Here is a 24,129-nt window from a genome sequence, read left to right as displayed (position 1 = left end):
CCGCCCTTGTGTTACAGACAATGTATAGAATGGAACTAAGCCCTGACCTTACTTCTGAATGTGATGGAAGGGTTCTAGGTACCTAGGGCACCCTGTATATAAGTAATTACAAAGTGAAGAATGACACAGGTAACAGAGGCTCAGCAGCAACATCAAACTTGGGACCATGTGAGAGAGGTTAGTCAGATACGTGGTGGCGACTGGCTACAGAGAGCGGTCTTAGCAGCACTGTCCCCATACTTGTGAGCAGTGCAAAAAAGGAGAATGATGCCAAAACAGTTTGTTGACCATGGGGCAGAACACAGATGGTGAAAAGAGTCCTGATGATTGAAGGCAAAATCTGAGGACCCTGAGGATCTGATACCAAAGGTTACAAGCTATGCGGAAGAAATTGGAGGCTCCTTTCCAGTCGGGACTTGACCTCTCCCCAAGCAGAGGTCGACACAATGGCTCTGCAGTGTCCGAGGAGCGGGCTCCAGCCTAGGAGACAGCGGGGGTAGAGTAGTTCACTTGTCACGGTGGCTCTACTGTCTCCCACCTGGAAGGTAATCGGGAACACATCCAAGGGGCGAGGGCAGACTATTTTAAATTGGGAAACCCTCTGGTGGATTACCTTAGTCCTTTTGTCACGGGTGACACCACCATTCCTTCTTCCGCGGTGATGTCTCAGAGAAACAAATAAGAGTACGCACACATGGGGTAAAGTTTAAAGGCCAAACCGGGAACAGTCAAAGAAGCCATTTACTGTAAATCAACTTGCAAAGTTCCAACAATTACAGTCCACTTTACATCCACCGGCAGTACAGTAGTGCAGAGGAACACGTGATGCGTCAGGGAGGAAAACGCGAGAGAACAGAGTGATTTACACAGGCCTAGTTATCTGTGGTTCTCTGGTCCCAGACACCGTCTCTTGAACAACTTCACAAACACTCTACCGGTCCACTCTCACGGGATTTTGTAGAATTGCACTTCACACTGCATAGCGGGAAACTCGCACTTATTGCAATACTCTTCATATACTCCACTCCACATGGAAAAGAAGAAGGGGTTCACGGCATTAGAAGTCTATCCGTTCAGTGTCTTCCATCTCTTCTAGTACTCGGACTGAAGGTGTCTGAGTAAAGGCACAGCTCCTCTCCAAAGACTCTCAGGGAGGACAGACAGGAAAAAGCCCACTCATGCACCTTGCAACCACATGTATATAATAAGGTCACATGACATACAAATAGATACTTTTCCAGACATAACCCAGACAGTAACCCATTCAGTGCTGCAAAGGTGCAATACACATCATATTCATACACATAGATGACTGTGGAAATACACATAAGCACAAGACTACACAGAGCATTCGGAAACTTCCAGAATGTATGCACTTCAATGTCTGTACACTACAGATCCAGATATGCAGCTACAAGACATGTAACACCGATGCAATAACGATTTAGTATGCACACACTAGGGAAAATGAAAGACTATTATGGACTGGGGGAGTACTTCCCAAAAGGGATTGTAGTTATGTGGTAATTGTGATGCAATGCTCATTGTCAATCAGTTTTCAAGAGGGTTTGATGTTTATTAGTAGCCGGGTACTGTTGCCATGGATAGATGTTGTACCGGGATTACAAGGCATTTTAGAAGTAGTAGCATTAGGCACTGACAAGAAATTATGTGAATCGGAAGTGTAAATTAAATGTCGTCTTGCTACTATGCTGCATTTTGTCCGCAATGACGCTGAGCTCCTAAATTGGTGATGTACTCTGGCACTTACAATACACGAGGCTGCCACGTTGTCATACCACGGACCTTTGGAAATATAGTATTAATTTTGAATTGGAGAGGGGAAAATAAGTATGCCAGTAGAGTGGCATCAAAAATTCTACTGATGATAAATTCCCTCCACACATTTTGTTAAACCTTCCACCATACTTACCTAATTAATTATAATAACTAATTGATTCCATTATTTGGTACCGCCTCTTAAATTGCTTTTATACTGCCATTGGGTGCTGGCTATATTATTATAAACAACATATCAAAAAGTGGCATACTTTTTTTTTCAGACTTTCCCTTGTTGTATCCTCTAATGTATATGCATTCTGGTATTTGTCTTATAGGTGCAGTATATTTCTTTTCTTCATATTGGCATGATGGATGGTTCAACTGGGTAAAGACATTGTACAAATGTTAAACGCTTTTACACACATTTTCTACAGACTCCTTACAGCAGATTTATGGGATTGTGTAAAGGTGAGAAAATCGAGTGGGGATATACATGGTTGATTTTATAGTTCCTTTACACCACCATCCACACCGTTTCAAAAGTACCCAACCATTTTGTGTGAGTCTTACTGAAATAACAATGTTGACTTTGTACTAAAGACGAAGTTCTGTTCAGTGTTACAGCTGTTTATTACTTTATACTGACATATTTTATTGAAAAATATATTATGTAAAAGACCTTTCTGAAAGTAAAGGAAATGAGGTGGTGAGACATTGATCTTAACTGTAAGGAATGTTTTTAATTTAGACATAACAACCACCTGGAGAATTGTGGTTTTCGGTAATTTTACAGTCTTCATTCAGTAGTGCTTAGCTTTGACAGACCAACGTTTTACGAGAAAACTAACTTTCAATACATACTACAAATATTATTCTTATAGCTGTGTGCAAAAACACTATCACGTATGTCATCTCAGCGAAATTTATTGTGTAACCTATATGAAAAATGTTTTTGGTTTTGGAAAGATATTCCCCAATATAATCAAAAGTCAACCAGAAATCTAAATTGTTGACTTTTCCTAATCTGTGAAGATTTGTTTCTAGGACAGTTGGGTGAAAAACTAATATGGACAACATTACAGACCCAAAAAGGGTTGAAAGCCTTTGAAAGGGTTATCTGAGTTGTAATTGATGGCCTATCCTTACAACAAGCTATCGATATTTGATCAGTGGGGGTCTGTTACCTGGGATCCCTACAAATCATTTGATTGAAGGGGTTACAGCTCTGTGGCTTCTTCAATGTTTATATTTAAGTAATTACTAATAACACCATACTTTTAGTAGTGACTTTTCCAAACAGAGGAGGAGCAGGAGTATTATTGATAAGATCTATATAAAGCAAACAAAAGCGAGTGTGCATATTGTATTCTGGGTGTGCTGTATTCTTAAGTGTGTTGTTTCTTAAGTGTGTGGCTTGACATTACTGAACATTGCTGAGTGCAACTCTCACTATTCTATTTGTATTTACTTGTGTTTTATATGAAGTCATTGTAATCTTTTAGTTTATACATTGTATCTATATTGCTTACTTCTTTCCTAGAGATTAAATACATTGTACTGAAGGGATATTTTGGGAGGTTATATTGTTAAACATTGTTACATTTAAAAGCACATATAGTTTGCTTGTGGATTCAATCTCCATTGCTTTGCACAGCTGATTAATTAAGGGTGGGATTACCCAATCAAGGTATGATGAATTGCATCTGTGGAACTTCCTGTGTCCTTTCCAAACACAGGAAGAGCAGAAGTATTTCAGATAAGAGCTATATAAAGCAAACAAAACCGAGTGTGCATGCCAAGTGTGCATGTTGTATTCTAAGCGTCTTCACAAGGGTTTTCTATAGTGCTGTTTCTTAAGTGTATAACTTGAATTTAGTGACTTCAGATTCAGGAACCTTAGGAAAGTCAGTTATATTTATTTACTATCTGCACAATCCCCATTTAGAATGTGCTCCATGAATAACAATGTTGTCCAGTGTATATCTTGTGCCATGCATGCTGTCCTTGAACAGCTGTTTGAGGGTGCATACTGCTGTATGAGATGTGAGCATGTTGTGCATTTGGAAGCCTAGATCTAAATGCACAGCTGTAACACTGTGACACATTTTGGCAACCTGGAAAGGGGTTTGCTGCTCACTGAGCAGACACTTGCTGGTGTAGATGTAGAATGGATAGCAATTTGGAAGTGCAGGATGATCAGGCAGCTAGAAGGCTGATGACAGTTAGAAGGATAGGTAGAGGGAAGAGTGTCAGGAAGACTAGTCCTGAATTGGCACACTCCAAGAAGTTTGCAAAGTTGGCATATAAGGGGAATGCCATTACAGGGTCATCGCTGCTGCAGCACGACATAGCCTCTGAATGCCATGGGATTATCTGATCCAGTAAGAAGGAGAATAGGGGTGCAGGGCAGGCTAGACAGGTCCAGTAGTAGGGGACTTAATTAGGGGAATAGACAGGGCAATCTGTCACAAAGACCAGGATCGTCGAATGGTGTGTTGTCTTCCTGATGTTCAAGTTTGACACATCGCGGATCAGGTTGACAGATTGCTGTTAAGAACCCATCAGTCATTGTGCACATTGGCACCAATTACAAAGTTAGAGGCAGGTGGAAGGTTTGTAAAAATGATTTCAGGGAACTAGGATGTAAGCTTAGGGCAAGGAGCTCCAAAGTAGTATTTTCTGAAATACTACCCACACCACGTGCCACACCAGAAAGGCAGCAGATTAGGGAGGTAAACAAGTGGCTCAAGAGTTGGTGTAGGAAGGAGGGGTTTGGGTTCCTGGAGAACTGAGCTGACTTTGCTGTTGGCTACAGGTTCTACTGTAGAGATGGACTGCATATCAATGGGGAGGGTACAGCTGTGCTAGGGGAGAAGATGGTTACAAGGATGGATATGTGTTTAAACTAGGGATTAGGTGTTAGGTTGTGCATCTGGGACCTGTTGTTCTACAGGCTTCCTGGTGCACACCTTCACAAGTAGCCGTTTGGATTACTGCAGCCTTGTCCCATTCAATTCAATGGGACAAGCCTCTAGGACTCAGAACGGTAAAAAAGTAGCATAGTGTTTTAGGCTGAAAAAAGACTTGTGTCCCTCCAGTTCAGCCTATTGTCCCCCCAAGGTTGATCCAGAAGCAGGCAAAAACCCACAATGAGGTAGAATTGTTTGCTAAAAGCTCGGTTTGGGTTCGTTATGAACCGAACTTTTAGCAAAGTTCAACCTGAAACAGGGTTCTACTGGTTCAGTTTGCTCAACACTACTCATGATTACTAAATGAGGATTCCTTGTAAATATTTTTCGGCACAGTGCCACAGATATTCAGGCCCTGTGCAGATATTGCAACGCTGCCATATTTTGTTTACCCCCGCTATATATTCTACACTCTGCTAAATTCACTTGAATATAACAGTTTTCTCCAGTTCGGGAGCAACACTGTTCAAATGACACATCAAAGTCCCCTTAGTTCTTGAGGTCAGTGGGGTCCAGTTCTCAGACCTCCATGATCAGCAAGTGAATGACAATATGTCATAGAGATATGCCATTACAACATGCGACAAATGGGAAGAGGCCTGCACTCTGAGCGGTTTCTAAGATGTGGCTGATAAGCCATATCATGGTGCCAATGAGTGCAGCCCGCTATTTGTAATCTCGTGCACTATTGAAGGTATACAGCAGGATCTGGTTGACTAATGGAATTCGGTGATCATGATGCCAGTGCCTGGATTAAAAGTGCTTGGTAGCGAAATAAGACTAACACATGTAGGTAGGTAAATGACAGGCACTCCATTTACTTTCAGGCACATGGTTGTCTGCATTAATATTAAGCACCAGAAATTGCATATACAACTTATACACTTTATACACGGATAAACAAACTTTGAGGAGGCTGCATCTGAGCTAAGGGAGAGCTATAGAGAAAGAACTGATGAGAAAATACCCCTTTTTTCTGACTAACAGTAAATTGCCCACCATGAAACACTATGCTCAAGTTTTCTCTAGTAACTCACGAAAATTCCTATGAAGATTCTCCACTGCATGTCTGAAGCTTTGTGTCTGTCTTTGCTGTCCGGTAGAAAGCAGAGCAGGTTTGAACGGACTTCAGGTTTGGGAAAACAGTTTCTCACACAGGATTTCTTGAACGTTTACATAACGCATCTCTAATTACAGCACGACAAAGGAGAAGGAAGCCTAGCTGTGGCCATTCCTTCCCTCTGCTTCTCACTCTCCATCTCTCCCCATGGCGACTGATCTCATCACCTACTCACTCCATACTACCTCTTGACTTGTGTCTCCCAAGACTTACAACTTCTAACTGGGCAACGAGAAATGAGCTGGAAACCCCCTCCCTTTTTCCTCACTCCTGGGGCTTGTCACAGCTCAGCAGTCACGTGATTTACGACAGGGCCTAAACAACCTTAACTCTTTAGTTCTTATCCTTACTTCCTCTTCTTATTAAATGAAGTCCCTCATAACTACTCTTTGTTAAATGAAGTGGTAATTAGAACAGTTGCTTTTAACTTGTAGGTAAAGTACTTCTATTCTGTAGTGCCAGTCCAGGTCACTACACCATCACCTGCCATGGCTTACGCTTTAATTGCTTTAATAGTTGTAATGAATAAATAGGTATCTGATAAAAAAAACAATCAAATAGAATTTTTTCTCAATGAGTTCTTGGGAAATGCTTTTTAATTTGCTTTTAAGTTTCACATTACTTTTACAGTTTGTTGTTTAGAGGGGTTTTCCTATCTAGCCTACTCCTTCCGTACGTGAGGACCTGGCCACGATGGACCAGCCTAGTCAAGGTCTTCCCCAGCAGGGTCACAGTAGACTAGTCAAATAGTGTAAGGTCCACACAAAAACAAGGGAAGGGAGTAGAAGGAGAACAAGTAATAACATAGACCCTATCAGTATTCTCTGTGTGACACTAGATGGAAAAAAGTGCAAGAAAACACTTAGGAAGTAAAAGAAATCAGGGAAGACAGAGAACTTACAACAAACAGGCAGCAGTCAAGAACTGACAACTAAGTAGCAAGGTTCACTGAACCAGAAAGTCAAAGCTCAGCTAACCTTACAAAGACTGGCTAGTATACAAGAGTATAACCAGTATCCTCTGAAAAGAGGATCTGTTATAAAAAACCCTAAACGTACACCAATAGGCTAACTTGACTGAAAGGCAGTCCAGCCAGCCTGTAAGAACCTTCTGTCTAAACAGCCTGTGTATAAATGTTACATCGGTATCTCACTTGACCAAGAAGTTACACTGTGACATCAGAAGCAATCTCATGGAGCACAGCAGCGTGATAGACCCATTAGCAATAATCTGATCTACACAGGTCCAGCAGCAGAAACCCCCTCTGAAATGGTCTTGGGATGATGTGGGCAACTGCACATTTTTCCACAGTGGCTAGTTGCACAAGTAATATAGTTTTGCAAGTTACCCATTCAAATGAAAGTGCAACCATGTAATACATGGTCACATTGAGTCACCAAGAGCAGAAATAAGTATTTTCAGGGGCTCTTCATTTTGGCTATTAACAGAGGATCTGAGTAGGCCCCCATCTATGACATCCATATTGACAGGAGTTATCCTAAATTGACAAACGCATTTATTATATATTACATAGAAAAGAAATAAAATTAATTCAGCAAAGACACTATAAGTGTCGAAGTACGACATTGAATTAAAGGGGTTCTGACATAAAAAAAAAAAAATTGTACTCACCTTGCCTGGCCTGGCCCGATCGCCAGGCATGTCCCCTCCAGCCGGCATCTTCTTCTGTGCCTTTAAAGCAGAGCAGGAGCGGTCAAAAAGACCGCTTCCTGCTCTGGTCCGTCCGTCAGGCACTTCCGAGGTCAACGGACGGACCGCCACAGCAAGCACGTCACAAGCAGTGCTTGCTGTGGGCGGCCCGTCCGTCCGGCTGAACTCCGGAGTGCTGCGCATGCGCAGTGGAGACGCAGCCCGTCCTGACTCCTGTCAGAGGGCACCTTTCCACTGCGCATGCGCGCGATCCCGGAGCTGCGCGGCTCATGCAGACAGAAGAGGAGGAACAGTGCCTGCTGGGAGATGACCCCCCCGATGTCAACAACAACAGAAGGACAGGTAAGTATTATCTTTTTATGCTTTAGCAGTAGAGATGAGCGAATGTACTCGGATAAGCACTACTCGTCCGAGTAATGTGCTTTATCCGAGTATCGCTGTGCTCGTCTTGAAAGATTCGGGGAGCGCCGCGGAGCGGGGAGCTGCAGGGGAGAGCCGGGAGGAACGGAGGGGAGATCTTTCTCTCCTTCTCTCCCGCCCGCTCTCCCCTGCTCCCCGCCGCAACTCACCTGTCAGCAGCGGCGCTCCCCGAATCTTTCAAGACGAGCACAGCGATACTCGGATAAAGCACATTACTCGGACGAGTAGTGCTTATCCGAGTACGTTCGCTCATCTCTATTTAGCAGCCATTAAACCATGGGTTCCCTGGGTCCATTAGGCAGACCAGGGAACAATGGCTGCTAAAGCATAAAAACATTATTCATGTCAGAACCCCTTTAATGTTTTTTAATATTTCCACATTTTTGACAATTCTAAATCCGTACTTCATGAGTTAGTATTTGTCCATCTACAAGGTCCTGTCATAAATGAGAAATGAGTGTTCAGCTGTGCAGAGTAAGATAGGGGCTGTTAGTCATGGTTCACAATATAGAGGAAGTAAAGTTAAATATTATAGTGTGTGAGTGCATCAAGGACTGCTGTAGTCCAGCTGCATAATCATTCACACCTCTAAAACACTTGCACTCCAGTCATTAGTTAATACAGGATCTTCTTCTCACTTTTTTTCCACTGCACATGGTGGAAATTTTTTATTTTATTTTTTTTAAATACATGTGTAGGGATATATTTAAATATAGTATGGCTCTTAAAAGAACAATCAATCATTTTTATTGAGCATCTATTGCTAGTAGCACTTACATTGCTCTCTGCTGCTTCCTGTGAAGTGCTTCTGTGCCGCTTAGTGGAGCAGCAGAAAGAAGCCCCGCCCTCTGCTGCTCCACAAATCAGAACACAGTTCACGTAGTAAAAGGGGCGGGGGGGAGAGAAGAATCGTCTCTTTCTCTCTACCATGCTGCCTTGTAAATTCAAACCTGATGTTTACTGCTCAAACTATATAGGTACATCCGTCATTCAAGTTCCGGATTTCTATATCTTTGGCACTAAGCACATCCATAGTCTTTTTTCCAGATGGTAACTTAATTTTCTAGTTTCTACAAAGTAGGCTCATTTAAGTCAGAACCAAAAATGCCAGTAACATTTTAGTGCAAGAATATTACAGCTTGTCAATACTTTCAAGGGGGAATATTATGGATGTAACACCTGGACTCCCGCAATTCAACTGACTTGATTTTAGTTCACTACAAAACACTATACATGGTGAAAAGAGATGAGTGAGTATACTCGCTAAGGCACATTACTCGAGCGAGCAGTGCCTTGGTCGAGTATCTCCCCGCTCGTCTCTAAAGATTCGGGGGCTGGCGGGGGGTGGGGAGCGGCGGGGGAGAGCGGGGAGGAACGGAGGGGAGATCTCTCTCTCCCTCTCTCCTCCCCGCACCTCACCTGTCACCCGCGCCGGTCCCCGAATCTTTAGAGACGAGCAGTGAGATACTTGGCTAAGGCACTACTCGCTCGAGTAATGTGCCTTAGCGAGTATACTCGCTCATCTCTAATGGTGAAGTTTGGTTTAGTGTTGGCAGCAAAACTACTTATCCCTTTGATGTAGTGGAACACCGAGCAACCATCCCTCACTCAATGGAAAGATAAAGTCTTCTAAATATTTTGATTTGAAGATAGCAACTTGGGAAATAGGGAACAGAAGCCAATGTAATTTACTCTGGAAGCCTTGGCTTGAGTACATTAAAAGTACAAATTAATCTACTTACAATCATAATTCCTCTAACCGCCTCTCCTCCCCCCCCCCACCCACCCACACACTTGCTCATCACATCCTCTCATCATAACAAATCCCCCTTTTCAATAATCGTCCTCTTTGGTTGACACACTTATGACCACCCAGTCTTCTCTATTGTTCCAAGGTTGTTTTTGTTTCACTGTTTTGTATGTTATTATACAATCTCCTGGAACTACCAGTTCTTTATATTTAAAATATGTGGGATACTCAAATGACTTATTATGTACCTTTATATTTGAGACCTGGAAGTCTCACTCATCTGTTTTATCATATTATCTTATTCATTGCAGTCTTTCTTTTGACTTTTACTCCAATTGCTTTCTTAAATAAAAGGAGATTGTTTAAAAAAAGTTTGGTTTAGTGTAGCTTTGGGAATTCTGTGAGTTCTGACCATAAAATAGACTCATAAAAACATAAAAAAAAGACATTAAAAGATTTTTCTAATTACATTTTATAATTTCTTGTAATAAATATGATCTTCCTCCATAGAGTCAGGCCATTACAGAACAAGGAAACAGAACAAGAATAGAGTTGAGCGAACATACTCTGCCGAGCTTGATGCTCATTCAAGAATTAGCGTACTCAATGGTGCTCGTTACTTGAAAGAGCATCACGCCGTGTTCGAAGCCGCCCCAGTTTTGGCTCCTCCCCGCTGTGATGTGCCTGTTGAGAGAGAGAGAGGGGGTGGAGAGAGAGGGGGGAGGGAGAGAGAGTGGGAGAGAGAGGGGAAGACAGAGAGAACACGAACTAAGAAAAAAAAAAGCTCGGGACCCATCGTCCCACATACAAAAATGCTCGAGTCTCCCATTGTAGTCAATGGGGTTCGTTACTCGAGTAGAGCTATCAAATTTTACGAAAAGCTTGACTTGAATAACGTGGACCCGAGCATTTGCGTGCTCGCTCATCTCTAAACAAGAACCTCTGTTAACATCAGTGTTGCATCTTTACAGCGGAAGCCCCAACACTTTGCCAGATTCATTGTGAGATGGACACTTACAGCACTCAATGGAACTCACTAAATTATAATACGGTTCACCATGCACGCAGCACTTATTTGTACCTCCAATAACAACAGTATCCGAGATTGAGGCTCTAAATGAAGCCCCCATTGCAGATATGAACAGAATCTTACACTAGGATTCATGGGGGCTAAAATACGCTATGACTTTCAATTTAAATTAGTAAAATGCCCTCAACTAAACATAAATTAACCTTTGACTAGTGTGTGGATTCATGAAGCCTACTGTGATATCAGAGTGAACAGGAATTATGCATTTGATCAGCGTGGCATGATCACTTCCATAACTTTAGTTTCTCTCTAACTGGATTGTTAATGGGACAAATGAAGGGAATGGCACAAGGCTGTAATACTCAGAATGGCCACTATAAAAATACAGTGTTGTGAGCATGTGAATGCCATGGTACATTCAATAATATGATCCGCTGGGAACCTGAGCGGCAGATATTGATGGCCTGTCCTTTGGCAGGGCTTAAAGGGAAGGTGTCACCTCCTAGAAGCACCATAAACTAAATTATTTTGTTTATAGAATAGGTCCCACTGAGCCCAGGGGTGTCGTTTTTATACCGACCAGGCCTCCCATTCCTGTGTTGTCACCCTGGGAAGTCAGCACTCCATTTATCAGTATGACTCTTCTCATTCAGTCCATGCACACACATTCTCATAGAGAACAGTGGGAGTGTGCATTGAAAGCGTGGGAATAGGGGGCAGGTCCAGTAAGTATAAAAATTACACCCCTGGGCTCAGCAGTAATCACTGTGACAGAGGAATCCCAAATTTAACACTAATCACTGTAGGGAACCTAATGGTTTAAAATTTAACTTTTATTTAATATAAGATTAAAAGTGGCCCACTCAAAATAAACAAACAAAACAAAACACACTTAAACAACATCATACAGGGCTGATGATTAGTGTATCTAGTCCTATGTATGATGGTATTAAGGCCCTTAATAGAGCAGCCGTGCTGTATGTATTGCTGAAGTACTAGTACAGGTTGTGACGAGTGTGTTTGTCAATCTGTAGTGCTGTTCTGCAAGCTGTTGTATACGGTAAACGGATCGTATGGGTCTGTCTAATGATAAAGAAACCAAATTAGGAGTAGCAAGGGAGTAGGTAAGTATTTTCAAAACCCACACAGACCACTTTAAGTGGTATGAGGGAAATGGCTAAGTAGTGTTATTCGCCATAAATTGCCACGGTGCCACTAAGTTTGTGTGTTTATAGGGTATGGAATAGAGCCACCAAACACCTCTTGCTCCTAGTTGGTTTTAATATATTGTTAGAGCTATAACGAAGGTTGCATATTAATGAAAAAAGCTCCCCATGCTTGTTGGTGCATGTGGGGCAATAGACATGCTGTCCGGTAGGTGTGACAACTAGATAATCAGTTGTCCCTACGTGATTGATAACCACGGTTGTTCACCCATAACTGGTTACTCAATCTTTTAGAAGCTGTCAACGCGTTTCTGCAGCGTTGTCTATTCGCTGCTTCATCAGGACATAAGTGTACTAGATAAACTAGTCGCCTGATGTAATTGCAAGGCACGAAGGCCCAAAACAAACTGACAGACCAAATAGAGCATGCCGCGGGTGTACGCGCGGCCGGCTTCCATTGTATGAAAACGCTTCCCCGCCTACTGCCGCCGCGTCACATGACGCGGCCGGCGCGTCACATGACACGACCGGCCGTGTCATGTAACGCGGTGGGTGTGTCATGTGAAGCAGCCGGCGTGTCACATGACGCGGCGGCGGTGGGCGGGGAAGCGTCATGCGGGAGCGAGGACGCCGGATCCGCTGGTAAGTATGGGGTCTCTGGGGGGCGCCGTGACGGGCTTCGCCGCGGAATATTCTGCGGTGGAGCCCGTCACGGCCGTGTGCAGCCGGCCTAAGTGTGTTTTTGTTTTGTTTGTTTATTTTGAGTGGGCCTGGGCTCAGCAGGACTTATCCTGCAAGCACCATAACTTAGTGCTTATAGTTTTATAGTAGATGACAGGTTCTCTTTAATAGAATACCTGCAAGTATATAATATACTACAATACTGAAGTATTACAGTATATTGCATATGCTGGGAACTAAAAATAAAACTAAGATTAATGCTTTTTTAAATTATTAGTACATTTAAGGCCTTAGTCACACGGGTGTTTTTTCCCGCGATTTGCGGATCACATGACGGATGCGCATCCGCAAATCGCGTGACCGGGGCCGAAAAATCGCCCGAAAAAACTGCTCCTAGCCGCGTTTCAATAGAAATGGGCCGGAGCAGTGCAGCGCTGTCCAGCGCATTGAATTCAATGGAGACGGCAATACAGCCGGCTCCATTGAAAGCAATGCGCTGCGGGCAATCTTACGATGAATTTTCGGGAAGGGCTTAAATATATAAGCCCTTCCCTGCAATTCATCCAGAAATGTGTAAAAAAAAAAAATATATATATTCTCACCTGGTCCCGGCAGACGGAGTTCAGCCGCGGCCGGCGGCAGTTCTCCTGAACTGCTCTGAGTAGTATTCAGCAGCCGGGGATTTAAAATCCCCGCCTGCTGAATGAGCAGCCTCTGATTGGTCACAGCCTCACCAATCAGAGGCAGCTCTCACTTACCCATTCATGAATTCATGAATGGGTGAGTGAGTGCTGCCTCTGATTGGCTCAGCGCAGGGACCAATCAGGGGCAGCTCTCAGCTGCCATTCAGCTGAGAGCTGCCCTGGATTGGTCCCTGCGCTGAGCCAATCAGAGGCAGCACTCACTCACCCTTTCATGAATTCATGAATGGGTAAGTGAGAGCTGGGTAAGTGAGAGCTGCCTCTGATTGGTGAGGCTGTGACCAATCAGAGGCCGCTCATTCAGCAGGCGGGGATTTTAAATCCCCGGCTGCTGAATACTACTCAGAGCAGTTCAGGAGAACTGCCGCCGGCCGCGGCTGAACTCCGTCTGCCCGGACCAGGTGAGTATATATATATTTTTTGTTTTTACACATTTCTGGATGAATTGCAGGAAAGGGCTTATATTTTTAACCCCTTCCCGAAAATTCATCCTGCGCTCGCCGGCAGCCCATTGCTTTCAATGGAGCCGGCTGTATTGCCGGCTCCATTGAATTCAATGGGCAAACATCATTCTTCTCTGTCACAGCTGTTACAGCTGTGGCAGATGAGAATGATTTGTCTACTATATGTTCTGAATGAGGTCGGCGCTGCTGCCGCCGGCCCCGTTGAGCGCATATAGAGAAGAGAACAGGGATCGCAGATAGGTGCGATCTGCGATTTCTGTTCTATAATTTATCGGACGAGCGCATAAAAAGCGCTCATGTGTCCGATACCATTGCAAAGCAATGGTTTTATAAAATCGACAGACGCATGCGCATATCGCGCAAAAAAACGTCCGTCTGACTGAGCCCTAAAAGAGATTAAAAGTTAAAAAAAAACTTTTCCCAGTCGTTGCATAAAAAAAACTAAGGAAATAAAAAATAAATGTCTATCCATGTGTCTGTAAAGGTTCAATTTATTAAAATGTCACAACATTTATCCTGCCTGGTGAATGCTGTTAGTATCTGTTTTTTCTCAGAAAGTAGATGTATCATCAATTGATCTTTCCTGTGCTATTGAAGGAATGAAAGAATGCAGGCTATCTATAAGCAGAGAGATAGCGAGGGAACACTTAGCTAACGTAAATCAATTCAAGTCTCCAGGTTCAGGTATATTACATCCTAGGGTACTAAAGGAAGCAGCAGAGGTGATTGTTGAACCAGGATTCAAAAAGACCTAGACAAGCTTGAACAGTGGGCGGCTGAACAGAATCGTATTTAACAAGGAGAAATGCAAAGTCCTACATCTGGGCAAGAAAAATGAAAAAAAAAAAACACAGAATGGAAGGAATTGAGCTAAGTAGCAGCACATGTAAAAAAAGACTTGGGGTATACTAATAGATCATAGACTGAACATGAGTCAACAATGTGATGCAGCAGCCAAAAAGGCAAACACAATTCTGGGATGTATTAAGAGAAGCATAAAGTCTAGATCATGTGAGGTCATTATCCCCCTCTTCTCTTCCTTATTCAGACCTCATACTGTATCCAGTTCTGGACACCCCAATTTAAAAATTGGGTAGGATTTTTTGAAAGTGGAGAGAAAAAACTGAAAATAAAACAAAATAGACAAACAAGTTCAAATAAAAGCTACCAGGATGGTGAGTGGTCTGCAAATCATGTCCTAGGAGGAATGGTTAAAGGATCTGGGAATGTTTAGCTTGCAAAAAAGAAGGCTGAGAGGAGATTTAATAGCCGTCTACAAATATCTGAAGGGTTGTCACAGTACAGAGGGATCATCCCTATTCTCATTTGTACAAGGAAAGGCTAGAAGCAATGGGATGAAACTGAAAGAGAGGAGACACAAATCAGATATTAGAAAACATTTTTAACAGTGAGCGTGATGAATGAGTGGAACAGGTTACCATGGGAGGTGGTGAGTTCTCCTTCAATGGAAGTGTTCAAACAAAGGCTGGACAAATATAAGTCTGGGATGATTTTGTGAATCCTGCACTGATCGAGGGGTTGGACCCGATGACCCTGGGGGTCCCTTCCACCTCTACCATTCTATGAGTCTATGAAAAAAAAAAAAGAATTACCGTTATTGTATTTTAGTCACCCTGTCTCCAAGACAAAAGCTATCAAAATGGCATATATAGCCTAAAATTGAACCACTAGAAAGCACCATTAGACCTGTAATAAGCAAGCCCACACACCGGTCCGCCGATGAAAAAATGAAAAAGCTACGGGATCAAAATATGGCAACAGAAACATAGTAATACAGTATGCTAGGCTGAAAAAAGACAAATGTCCATCCAGTTTAGCCTGTCCCCCCCTACCCCACCCTTCATGTTGATCCCAAGGAAGGCAAAAAAAAACCAATGAGGCAGTGAGGCAGAAAGATTTTTTTTACATTTTTTTTAAGTAGTACAACATTAAAGGGGTTGTCCCGCGGCAGCAAGTGGGTCTATACACTTCTGTATGGCCATATTAATGCACTTTGTAATGTACATTGTGCATTAATTATGAGCCATACAGAAGTTATAAGAAGGTTTTCACTTACCTGCTCCGTTGCTAGCGTCCTCGTTTCCATGGAGCCGACTAATTTTCGCCGTCTAATGGCCAAATTAGCAGCGCTTGCGCAGTCCGGGTCTTCTTCTGTTCTCAATGGGGCCGCTCGTGCAGGATGCCGGCTCCGTGTAGCTCCGCCCCGTCACGTGCCGATTCCAGCCAATCAGGAGGCTGGAATCGGCAATGGACCGCACAGAAGCCCTGCGGTCCACCGAGGGAGAAGATCCCGGCGGCCATCTTCAACCGGTAAGTAAGAAGTCACCGGAGCGCGGGGATTCAGGTAAGCGCTGTGCATTTTTTTTTTAAGTCCCTGCATCGGGGTTGTCTCGCGCCGAACGGGGGGGGGGGGGGGGGGGGGTTGAAAAAAAACAAAAAACGTTTAGGCGCGGGACAACCCCTTTAAAAACCTCTATAAATTTAGTATCTCTGAAATTGTACTGACCATTAAATACATCAAAACAAAAATTCCCTAAAAATGGCAAAATTAAGTTTTTTTTTTCCATTTCACCTCACTTCTAAGAAATTTCTTAGTTTTCCAGCACATTATATTGTATGTTAAATGGTACCATTGAAAAATCTAATTTGTCCCACTAAGAGCAAAACCTTCATCTGGGTATGTTAAAGAAAAAATTGAAAGTATAATTTTTTGAAAGTGGAGAGGATAAACTGAAAATAAAACAAAAAGGGCTGCAGCAGGAAAGGGTTAATCCTAAATATAACTCTATTTGTACATTAGCAGCTACTGGACTGGCAATCCATGTAGCTCTAAATTAAAATCATTATCACTTTCAGCTACAACAGACTCAGCTGCAATTTTCTTTACTATTCTTATCGATCTACCCTTCTCACTCTTATAAATCACTCGGGGACAGTGCAGATATGATTTGCGGTCCGGCAGCAGTAAGATTATATTTCCATTGATAACAATACTATTCCACGAATTTAGCAACGTCAACAGTAAATAAGCAGAGAACAAAAACTCATCATCAATAATAATCTAATGTGCATTTGTGCATTAAGGCAAGGATACCTTAATATTGGTCTTGGATAATAAAGTTTCTTATGTTTCACCCTGGATTAGATCCTGGTCTTGGGTTCTAACACAGTTCTATTCTGCTTGATCTCACACATCAAACAATACAATATTAAATCAGTGAGGGTAGTTTTTTTATGTGTGTTTTGTGGATTTTTTTTATTTCTGCAGAGGGAAGATGTTAGCTGTAGGTCAGCAGGTAATTATGGAAGGCAATACCAACACTGAAGTTTTTTAGCAATTTTTTATTAACTTGTGTGTTTTTGGGGCAGTAGCATTTTCTGCAATTGCAGCTGGCCTAGTAGGTTTGCCTGTTGCTACTTTTGTAGCCTTTCAATGCTGTGGCAGAGTGTTGATGGGTTGATATGATAACGCTGTGCTATGTAGCAATAACTATGAATAGGCTAGCATTGAATGGTATAATACACTGTAATACTATTGCAGTGTATTGAACAAGTGATCGAGCAATCACATGTTTAATTCCCTTAAGGCCTCGGTCAGACGGGCGTTTTTTCGCGCGATTTGCGCATGCGTCCGGCGATTTTATAGAACCATTGCTTTGCAATGGTATCGGACACATGAGCGCTTTTTATGCGCTCGTCCGATTAATTATAGAACAGAAATCGCAGATTGCACCTATCTGCGATCTGCGATTCCTGTTCTTCTCTATATGCGCTCAATGGGGCCGGCGGCAGCAGCGCCGACCCCATTGAGAGCATATAGAAGACAAATCATTCTCCTCTGCCACAGCTGTAACATTCTTCTCTGTAACAGCTGTGGCAGAGAAGAATGATGTTTGCCCATTGAATTCAATGGAGCCGGTAATACAGCCAGCTCCATTGAAAGCAATGGGCTGCCGGCGAGCGTGGGATGAATTTTCGGGAAGGGCTTAAAAATATAAGCCCTTCCCTGAAAATCATCCAAAACTGTGTAAAAAGTAAAAAAAAAAAATATACTCACCTTGTCCCGGCAGACGGAGTTCAGCCGCGGCCGGCCGGCAGTTGTCCTGAACTGCTGTGAGTAGTATTCAGCAGCCGGGGATTTAAAGTCCCTGCCTGCTGAATGAGCTGCCTCTGATTGGTCACAGCCTCACCAATCAGAGGCATCTCTCACTCACCCATTCATGAATTCAAATGCATAATTATTCAGGATTTTTGAGGATGCAGTATGATTTTTCAGGATTTTTGAGGATGCTTGAAGTATACGCCTTACTCCAAAATTGAGCCCTAGTTACAGTTAATACAAAAAGACAATAAAATAGTGTCTAGGCAGCTATACATGTAAAAAAGTAAAATCTTTTGGAGCAAAAATTAATTTATCACACTGTCTTATTTTCAGGGAAATGGGGTAGTAGTAAGAAAGCTTGTAAAATTAAATATATTAAGATCTGCATATAATATATAAATAAAATTTAAGAGGTTGAAAAAAAACCTTTTCTAATTTTTAGCAAAAAAGTCTGAAACAAAAAATATATAATTGATAATCACCATGTCAATAAAAAAGTCTGAACTAATAAAATATCACATTATTTTATTTATCCCGCATGGTGAACACTGTAAAACGAAATACACTTGTAAGAATACTGACTATTTTTGGTCACCCTGTCTCCTCCCCCGCAATATATGGAAAAATAAAAAAAGGTATGGGTCTCAGAAGATGGCAACAGAATGCTTTCTTTTCTTTTTTTGAAAGGTTTTAAAACATTTCTATACCATCATATTCACACCAACCCACAGTATAAAGTAAAAGCGTCATTTGTATCGCATCATGAATGCCGTAAACACAGACACGTGCTTCGTTTCATCAGGTTTGGCTCGTGTCATTTTCACGCCCGTTAAACGGGACAAAATTACCTTTGTCTGCATGGCCCTCAAAGCCATGTTCCCATCACTGTTTATCCCCACTCAATCACTTTTGTTTTCTTGCTTTTTCAACAAGAGCAGAAAATGGAAAATGACGACAAGAAAGAATCCATCATATTCCAAAACCCAGTTGTGCCTAATATTTCCAATATGGTGTCTGGCTTTTTACCAGAAACAAATTCTGTATTTTGTGTTATTTTTGATGGTATCCGTGACGGAGGCTCCTAATGGAACCTCTGATACAGATGTGAATGAGTCTTAAGTAGTTGTAACAATTATGGTGTATCACCGTTTCGTAAAGACGCATAGTATCCTGTATGTTGAGGTGGCAGTCAGTAGGCCTACATCTGTTAAAGAGGGACGATATATGTCTAGTCAGTGGTCAAATGTTTGATGTTGAGGTTTTGCACTGTACTGTGTGGAATTGCCTTGCTGTGTACTTTGCTGCTTTGAAGTGAATAAAAGCTGGGATAGATCCGTTTTGAATCTGATGTCTCGGAATGCATTTCTGTGTGTGTGCCACTAATCTTACCGAGGAAGATGGCTATCCCAGTCCCACTGTTGGATCCCATTTACATTGACAGATGATCGCTCAAAAGTCACTCAAACGACTGTTTGAGTGACAGTTTTGAGCAATCATCTTTGCATATTCTATAGTAGCTAAGTAGCTACTTAAAAGCTATGCAGGCGGAGCGGGACACTGCTGCTATCGCTCAGCGAACAATACAGCTGTTTTGCATAAGCAAACAGCTGTATTGTTCTCCGCGATTACAGCTCGCTTCCCACTGTGAACTACCAGAGGGACTCGAGCTGAAAGGATCTTATCAGTGCTGCCGACTGCGATAACAGCCTGCATTGATGATAAGAGTTCATTGCTCAAATCAAGAAAACTAGAATTGAGCGAGGAACGAATCGTGCACAAAAACTGCACGATGTCCGTGCATTTAGACCCAACGATTCTCGCTCAAAAGATGGCTTTAAGTGAATTTTGAGGGAGAATTGTTGGGTCTAAATGGACCTTTACTGTTACTCAGTGTATATCTGTCTATCTATCTCATATCTATTTAATCCATCCATCCATCCATCCATCCATCCATCCATCCATCCATCTATCTATCTATCTATCTATCTATCTATCTATCTATCTATCTATCTATCTATCTATCTATCTATCTATCTATCTATCTATCTATCTATCTATCCATCTATTTAATCTGGTTATTCACAATTCTAGTTATTCAGCCACTGACTCACAAGCCAGAGAGGCAGATTGAAGTTGCTGACAAAGTAGGTTTTCTCAACCATTCGCCGCGTGGTATTTAAAGAATAGGAAAAAACCTGTTAAAAGAAAGAGCAGACAATATTAATGATTTATAGACTGTGGGAGTATTCTTTTCCTGAGAAGTTTGCTCTGACAATAGTTTATTCCCTATGTAAAACTGAGGACAATGAACTCTGTTAGTTACAATAAAAACCATGGGGTCATATCAGCCCTCATTCTGGCATGGTGATAGGAAAGCAATTATGTAAGAGTAAAATACTGTACTATGTCAGAAAAGTCAATAAATCCTGGGTCTCTAGTTTTCCTATAGCCCATATACCTTAGTGGCATTTTTATAGCTGCCATTGTACTGTTAGCCAGATTTTAAATATTGGAAATAATGGCTGTTTTTGAAACTGCATAGATGATTCACAGCCAGCCAAAAGCAGCGGTGCAGGTATTGCGCAGTGTTGTTCTATTCAAGTGAATGGGACAATCTCACAATAACTGCACTGCCATTAGGAAAATGAAGGCGTTTGCAAGTATCAACCAGACTGACATATATAAACAACTAGCTTACCCGTCGCGCGTTGCTACGAAGACAGACAGACATACATTCATTCGTTTTTATATATCTAGATAACAACCAATCACAGCGCAGCTTTCATGTTACCTCAGTGGTATAATATATAACAACCAATCACAGCGCAGCTTTCATGTTACCTCAGTGGTACAATATATAACAACCAATCGCAGCGCAGCTTTCATGTTACCTTAGCAGTAAAAAATATAACAACCAATCACAGCGCAGCTTTCATGTTACCTTAGCAGTATAAAATATAACAACCAATCACAGCGCAGCTTTCATGTTACCTCAGCAGTAAGAGAAATAACAACCAATCACAGCGCAACTTTTATTCTGCCTCAGCAATATAAAAAATAGCAACCAATCACAGCGCAGCTTTCATGTTACCTCAGTGGTATAATATATAACAACGAATCGCAGCACAGCTTTCATGCAACCTCAGTAGTATAAGAAGTAGCCACCAATCACAGCACAGCTTTCATGTTACCTCAGCAGTATAAGAAATAGCAACCAATCACAGCACAGCTTTCATTTTACCTCAGCATTCTCAATATCCAGCAATTGTCTTGCAAAATGTTCGGCGGATGCATCATTTTCTGGTTGAACACGCATCCCGTTGCTCGTAATGCCTTTTGCTTTCGTGCTTGAGATGGAAATCAAACGATCTTTGTCTGGGGGGGCATAACTGTCGACGATGCTCGTACGCGTGGCACCTATCGTAGGATAGTTGTACTATGCCTATAATCTTCCCAGGAGTGTACTCAACAACTTCCCAAAGTCTCATGGCAATTGGATGAATGGTGTAGTAATGCATAAAGGACAGACAGACAGACATACATACATTCATTTATATATATCAGGAAGTGAGAGAATTACGTTAAATTTGGACGCTAATTGTTTTGCACTTAGAATTGAATAATCGACTTGGGACCCATTAACTTTTCCTATTTATGGCATAATCAATGCCCGTGCCAAATTTCAAGTTTCTATGTGAGAAAATTACATTCCGTACGTAAAATTTGGACGCTAATTCTTTTGTGCATAGAATCGAATAATCGAGTTGGGACCCATTAGCTTTTCCTATTTGTGACATATTCAATGCCCGTGCCAAATTTAAAGTTTCTATGTGAGAAACTTAGATTCCGTACGTAAAATTTGGACGCTAATTCTTTGGCGCATAGAATTGAATAATCGAGTTGGGACCCATTAGCGTTTTCTATTTATGACATATTCAATGCCCGTGCCAAATTTCAAGTTTCCATGACATTGGGAAGTGAGAAAATTACATTCCGTACGTAAAATTTGGACGCTAATTCTTTTGTGCTTAGAATTGAATAATCGAGTTGGGACCTATTAGCTTTTCCTATTTATGACATAATCAATGGTCGTTCCAAATTTCAAGTTTCTATGACATTGGAAAGGGAGAAAATTAGATTCCGTACGTAAAATTTGGATGCTAATTCTCTGGTGCTTAGAATCAAATAATCGAGTTGGGACCCATTATCTTTTCCTAATTATGACATAATCAATGCTCGTTCCAAATTTCAAGTTTCTATGACATTGGGAAGTGAGAGAATTAGATTCCATACGTAAAATTTGGACGCTAATTCTTTGGCGCTTAGAATTGAATAATCAGGTTTGGACTCATTACATTTTCCTATTTATGACATAATCATGGCTCGTGCCAAATTTCAAGTTTCTATGACATTGGGAAGTGAGAGAATTAGATTCCGTACGTAAAATTTGGACGCTAATTCTTTGGTGCTTAGAATTGAATAATCGAGTTGGGACCCATTAACTTTTCCTATTTATGAAATAATCAGTGCTCGTGCCAAATTTTATGTTTCTACGACATCGCGAAGTGAGAGAATTAGTGGCAGTGATGGAAATCAAACGATCTACGTGGGGGGGTCGTAACTGTCGACGACGCTCGCGCATGCGCCATTTATCGTAGGATAGTTGTACTATGCCTATAATCTTCACAGGAGTGTACTTAACAACTTCCCAAAGTTTCATGGCGATCGGATGAATGGTGTAGTAGCGCATAAAGGACAAACAGACAGACAGACATACATTCAATTTTATATATATAGATGAGGAGGAGGATGCGCTCCAATGAGCAGTACAGCTACTTCAAACAGCTGATCAGCAGGGGTGACAAGAGTCGGACCACCACCAATCTAATATTTGTTGGCCTATCCTAAGGATAGGTTATCAATATCAAATGGCTGGATAACTCCTTTAATGGTATTCCCATTAGATAATGTTTTCGCAAGTCGTGGGATCTGGTCAGTCTACCCAAAATAAAGCAACTACCGGTTTAGGGGTCTTACCCTTTTTCCCTTGGATTCAGTTGTATTTACATCCTTATTCCTAATTTGCCAAAAAGCAACAAACTCCCTAACTCTCACCCCACTAAAAAATACAAAACATTTATTAGTTTTTCATCTGGACTAAATATGAACCAGATGGAGAGGATAAAATCCCAGACTTTACCCAAAGACAATAGTGCCCATTTTAGGCATTAGAAACCTTTCTTGCGTAACACTACTTCAATTTTTTTTTTACTAGTCATAAACATAGGGATGATCATGTGGATTGTCAGCGGGACTGTAGACATTCTGTGTGATTATCCCTATATGTATGGCTTGTAAGGGCTCGTTCACATGTTGTTTTTATTTCTATCTAAGGGTTCAATCGAGCTTTATGAGTGCACCCTAGACACTCTACTGGGTCATTTAAACAATTAACCCTTTGCAATCCAATTTTGGATTCAGGGTTTCCTAGGGGGCTTTCTCTTTCTGCCATTATACAATGGCGCCATCTGCTGGCTAGAGCCAGTACTGGTATGGGACATGCTGGAGAGGCCCCTGACAACAGAGCAGCCAGTAATATACAGTAAGAATACCCTGCCGGACGTCTTCCGACATTGGAGCTGTACAGCCTTTAATCAGAATGTCTTCAGACGTCAGACAGTGGATTGGAAAGGGTTAAATATTGAGGTGCTTGCAGGTATAAGGCAGCCCTCAGCCCCCAGCCATGTGATTTGGGAATTTCCCTGATGCAAAGGCTGCAATTGTACTGTTGGCAAAGGTCTGCATAACTAGGCCTGCTAGCAAGGGTGGATCTACATTGCTATATAAGAGCATGGGAACTGAAACAGGTAGCGTTCCCTTGGTCAGGCTGCACGCTTCTATTGAGAGAGTACAGTACACAGTCAAACCTCTTGTTTCATTGTCTTCTTGTTTAGCCGGTTCCAGTTTCACAGATTTTTCAAGTCAGAATTTCGCCTCTAGTTTGACTGGCTTCTTCTAGTTTCTTTGGCGGCCGGCGGCCCACGTGGCTTCGCTGCTGATGCGGCCCATGTGATCTCCTGCCCAGTCTGTTCCTCCTGAAGCTGAAACGCTACCCATCTTTCTCCAGCATCACTGTGGGTGCTAGTAAAACAGTACTGTAGTGTAATGTAAGTGGCCATGTTTACCCAGATAACACGGTGATAACTTAGGACAGATAACAGTTATGTCACCTGCAGTCCTATGAAACCCCAC

This window comes from Eleutherodactylus coqui, chromosome 4 (genome assembly GCF_035609145.1).
Source record: "Eleutherodactylus coqui strain aEleCoq1 chromosome 4, aEleCoq1.hap1, whole genome shotgun sequence".
In the NCBI taxonomy this organism is placed as follows: domain Eukaryota; kingdom Metazoa; phylum Chordata; class Amphibia; order Anura; family Eleutherodactylidae; genus Eleutherodactylus; species Eleutherodactylus coqui.
This window is presented reverse-complemented; position numbering follows the sequence as displayed.